General features: G+C 70.2%; 1 protein-coding gene across 9 annotated transcripts in view; it reads left to right on the top strand.

The window, feature by feature from the left end:
* Positions 1 to 5,000, top strand: part of LOC123509146 (mucin-17-like) — an 88,038-nt gene that overhangs the window by 61,255 nt on the left and 21,783 nt on the right. The gene's annotated exons all lie outside the window — the stretch shown is intronic.

A 5,000-nucleotide genomic window follows, 5' to 3' on the forward strand; every position in this document is an offset into this window, starting at 1 on the left:
GAGGAGGAGGAAGAGGAAGAGGAGGAGAGTGAAGGGAGTGACAGTGACGAGGAGGGTGTGAATGCTGACGGCGAGGAGGAGGAAGAGGAGGAGGAGGACAACGAGGACGAAGACACGGAGGAGCCAGTGACGGTGGTGGAGCGCGGTGCCCCCCAGGGCGGGACTGGGGGCTCCGCCTCGTCGCCGTCGCCGTGCACGAGCCCCGGCGTGGTGACGGGCGGCCTGCAGCTCAGCGTGAACCTGCAGGAGGCGCGCGGAGTGGTGCTGCGCGTGGGAGACTTGCGTTCTGGACGGCAGGAGGCGCGCGGCCTTCTCAGCTCCGCCCTCACGCGCTGCCTGTCCCGCGAGGATCCAGCGGCGGGGGAAAGTGAGGGCGGCGGGGCGCGGGAGGGCACACCCGAGGGCCGCTATAGTGACGGCGAGACGTCGCGGCGCAAGGAGCGGCGCGACATTCCCTGGAAGATCCGCGCCGCCAAGAAGCGCATCGAGACCACTGCGGCGGCGGCAGCGGCCACGCAGGACGCCGCGCCGCCCTCAGACGCCTTCACGCGTCTGGCGCGAGCCGGCATGGCCAACAGGAGGCACAAGTCCTACAACGACCTGTGGAATGCCACGCCCACGCCCTTCAAGGCCGCGCCCCCCGCACACAGCCGCTCCGTGGGCAACCTGACGGAGCTGCGGCGGGAGTGGCCTGTCCTGGAGCACGCCGCCTCGCTGGACCACGGCCTGCAGGGCGCCCCGCCCAGCACCACCACCAGCCCTCACCGCCCCGCCAGCGACAAAAGTGACTCAGAGGATGACGACGAGGACGAGGACGAGGACGAGGACGAGGACGAAGGGCAGGTGTTCTCACTGCGCCTTGGCGACGAGGCACGCCTGCGTCCCAGGAAGGCTGAGGCGCCATCCTCGCTGGCCGGAGTGGAGAAGCCGCAGCCCCCTGCCGCCCTGCAGAGCCCCGCCCCGCTGGCCACGGTACGCCCCGCCCTGCGCGAGGCGCCCACTGCGGCAGGTTTCATGTTTCACCCGCCCGCCGTGGCACGCCTGCACGGCCACGCCCTCAGCCGCTCCAAGTCCTCACCTGTAGCGGCGGCAGTGGCGTGGGCGGCCGAACCTGTCGTCATGGCCCCGCTGCGCACCTCCGCTGAGCAGCAGGGCGCCCTGTGCCGCACCCACAGCGCCGAGATGCTGGCCCGCCAACAGGGGTCACCGCCCCCACCCGCCGCTCCCGAGGCAGGTCAGGGTGGAGGGGAGGGCGAGGCGCGGCTGTTCACGCCCCAGATGCTGGTGAAGATGGCTGTGCACCAGGCGGCCTTCACCAAGCAGCTCAGCGTGGGCGACGATCAGCGCCGCGCGCCACCCCTGCCATGGGTCAAGTCTGGAGTGGGAGAACCGCCCCCGAGGCGTCCCGTCTTCCGCCGCCATCACACCGTGGGCGGCATAGAGCCCGCCGCCGCCGCGGAGGAGAAGCGAGCAGCGTGGGCGGGCGTGTACCAGCACGCTAAGCAGCAGCAGCAGCAGCAGCAAGAGCCATGGTGGGCGGCGCAGCTCAGGCTGCGGGAAGAGGGAGGGGGTGGCGAGGAGGTGCGGGAAGATGCACAGAGGCAGGAGGAGATGAGGAGGCAGGAAGAGGCCAGACAACAGGAAGAAGCCGAGAGGCAGGAAGACAGGAGGAGGCAGGAGTTAGCAAGGCAGCAGGAGGAAGCAAGGCAGCAGGAGGAGATGAGGAGGCAGGAGGAGATGAGGAGGCAGGAGGAGGTCAGGCGGCAGGAGGAGATGAGGAGGCAGGAGGAGATGAGGAGGCAGGAGGAAGCAGTGCGGCAGGAGGAGGCCAGGAGGCAGAAGGAGCTCAAGAAGCAGGAGGCGCTGAGGAAGAAGAAGGCACTGAAAGAACAGCAGGAGCTGCAGAGACAGCAGCAGCAGCAGCAGCAGCAGGAGGAGGAGAGGGAAAGGCAGCAGGAGGCACAGAGGCAACAGCAGGAGCAGCAGCGGCAGCAGGAACTGCATTTACAGCAGGAAAGGGAGAGGCAGCAGGAGCAGCAGAGACAACAGGAACAGGCGCAGCAGAACGTGTACCTGCAGCAAGAGTTTGAGAGGCAGCGCGAGCTGCATCGACAGCAGGAGGACTTGCGACGCCAGCAGGAGGAGCTGCAGCAGCAGATCCTGAAACAGCAGGAGCAGATCAGAATGCAGCAGGAGATGATCCGCGAACAGCAGGAACAGCTCAGACTGCAGAGCGCCGCCGCCACTCCGCCCCGCCCCGCGCGCCACGGCAGCGTAGAGGGTGCGGCGGGCGCTCTGTCCTCCGTGCTGACGCGCCACCGCAGCCTGTCCGCCTCGGGGCGCGGCGGCAGCCAGGGCTCGCTGGGCCCCGACGACTGCCACGACCTTGATGCTGACCTCAACGACGACGTCTTCAGCGCCCCCACGCCCGCACCCGCGCCTGCATCCGCGGTTACACCCGGCGGCGCACGGAGCGAGGCGCGGCGGGTCCTGCTGCCCGCCATGGACCGCGGCAAGAGCGGCTCGGCGTCCTCGCTGCCTGAGCCCGGCGCCTCCCCGCCACCCAAGAGCCACGTAAGGATCTTCCAAAAGAACTTTTCCATGGACCAGGCGGGCGTGGGCGTGGTGGGCGGCACCTCCTCGCTGCCTGACTCCCCGCAGCCTGAGACGGGCCGCGGCCCACCCTGGGCTGCCCGCTCCGCCTCACTCTCCGAGGCAGACAAGCCTAAGAGCTCCTCCGTCACCTGCCTCAGCGGCCCCGCCGCCCCTCCACCGCCGCGCCCAGCCCTCGGGAGCGGCTTCACGCCAGCCACGCGCGGCGCGGTGCGGGCCAAGAGTAGCTCAGTGTCCGCCCTGCAGGACGCTCCCCCAGCCCGCCCCGCCGCGCCCCTGGGGCTGCAGCAGGCCACCCTCACCGCAGTCTCTCAGTCTCTCCGGAACCTGGGCAGCGATCGGGCCGCAGGTGCTGCGCCCTCTCCTCCCAAGACTGGTGGCAGCTGCTCTGTGGGTGCGGCGCGGGTGGGCGCCGGTGAATACGTGGTGCCGCCGCTGCCCACCACCGCCATGCGGCAGCAGCAGCTGAGGGAGCAGCAGCAGCAGCAGCAGCAGAAGGTGTCGCGGTGGGGCAGCGTGCCGGACACCAGCGCGCGGCCCCGCGTTGGGGAGGGTGCGGCACCGCCTGCCGCGGCCTTCCCGGCGCAGCGCGGCGTGGCGCGGTGGAGCAGCGTGCCGGACTCCATGGCACAGGGCGGCCACCCCGCGCCACGCACACGCCTAGGATCTGCAGGTGCGTCCCCGCCTCTAGAGAGTATAGAGGAGCATGGGGGAGAGCATGAGCACGATCAGCAGGATCAGCAGGACCGGCAGGAACAGCAAGGACAGCAGCAGCAGCAGCAGCATGAGTCAGCAGGGTCAGCAGGGTCAGCAGGTAAGGTGGCCAGCGTGTGGGTGTCAGCGGTGGAGTCGTCAGGGGAAGGCAGCACCGCGGTGTCGGCCAAGCCGTGGCGTGGCGGCGTGGCGCGTGAGGTGTCGGGACAGTTTGTCAAGAGGAACAAATCGCTCCTCCTGGACGGTACCGATAAGCCAGACAAGCCAGGCAAGCCAGACAAGCCGATCAAAGCTGCCAAGCCCGCCAAGCCCGCCAAGACCGCCAAGCCAGCCAAGCCAGCCAAACCCGCTAAGCCAGCCACGCCCACCAAACATACCAAGACTGCCAAGCCAGCCACACCCACCAAGCCAGTCCAACCCGCCGCTGCCGCCGCCAGGAAGGTGGTGGTGAAGGTGGCGGCGGCGCAGGAGGCGGATGGCGGGGGGCAGACGATGGGCAGGCAGGTGGGCAAGCTGCGGCTGGAGCAGTGGGAGGCGCCTGCCGCCGCCGCCGCCGTCGCCGTCCAGCCCGCCAAGGCAGAGAAGCAGGGCGAGGGTGCCGCCAGAGGTGAGGGGCGGCGTGTGGTGCGGGTGGACACCAAGAAATGGGAGAGTGCGGCAGCGGCGGCGAATGGTGGCGGCGAGGGCGAGGCAAACGCGGTAAAGCGCAGAGAGAGAAAAGCGCGGGGGCGCAGGTCGAGGCTGAGGAGCGCGTCAAGCGACTCAGTAAGCAGTGGGATGGCGGGGCGGGGGGAGGGGAGCGGCAGGGGGCAGGGGAGGGAGCGGGAGCAGGGACAGGGGACGGGGGTGACGCATCGCGGGCCAAGCGTCTCAGCAGAGTAAACGTGGAGAAGTGGGAGGCGGCGGCGGCGGTGACGACGCCCGCCAGCGACAGCAGCCCCGTGCCGTGGAAGGAGGTGAGGGGCGCGGCGCTGCCGGCACGGGTGAAGAGCGAGGTGTGCAAGCTGGAGGTCGTGGCCGCCCCGGGCACCGAGGCAGAAGAGACGACCCCGGCGAGGGGCGTACGGCGCAGCGCCTCGGGTGTGGTGGTGCAGCGCACAATGGCAGCGCTGCAGCAGGCAGACCAGCAGCAGCAGCATCAGGGCGGCGCATCGAGCCCCGGGCTGCGGCGCAGCGCCTCTGGTGTGGTGGTGCAGCGCACAATGGCAGTGCTGCAGCAGGCAGACCAGCAGCAGCAGCAGGGCGGAGCGCCGAGCCTTGGGCTGCGGCGCTCTGCCTCTGCCGTGGTGAAGAGGGGCATCATGGCCCTGCACGAGACCAACACGAACCACACGCCACCCAACCAAGCCCCCGCCGCTGCGGCGCCGCTTCGGCGCTCCAGCTCCGGCGTGACTCGCCAGGGTGTGGCCATGTTCGAGAGTCTGGCCGTGCCCGAGGCTGCGCCGGAGGTGGTGCGTGGCGCCAGGCGGCGTAGTGAGGGTGAGGGGCGCCCCGTCAGCATGCATGAACAGGGCGGCGCCGTGCAGGTGGCCAGCCTCAGGCTGCCTGCTGACCTTGTGGCCTCGCAGGGCCAGCAGCGGCGCCCGCACAGCCTCGCCTTCTTCCCCGACGCCGCCGCCGCCAGCGCCGCCTCCACGCTGTCGTCTACCCTGTCGTCCTCGTCCAGCCTGCTG

The sequence above is a fragment of the Portunus trituberculatus genome, chromosome 26 (genome assembly GCF_017591435.1).
Source record: "Portunus trituberculatus isolate SZX2019 chromosome 26, ASM1759143v1, whole genome shotgun sequence".
In the NCBI taxonomy this organism is placed as follows: Eukaryota; Metazoa; Arthropoda; class Malacostraca; order Decapoda; family Portunidae; genus Portunus; species Portunus trituberculatus.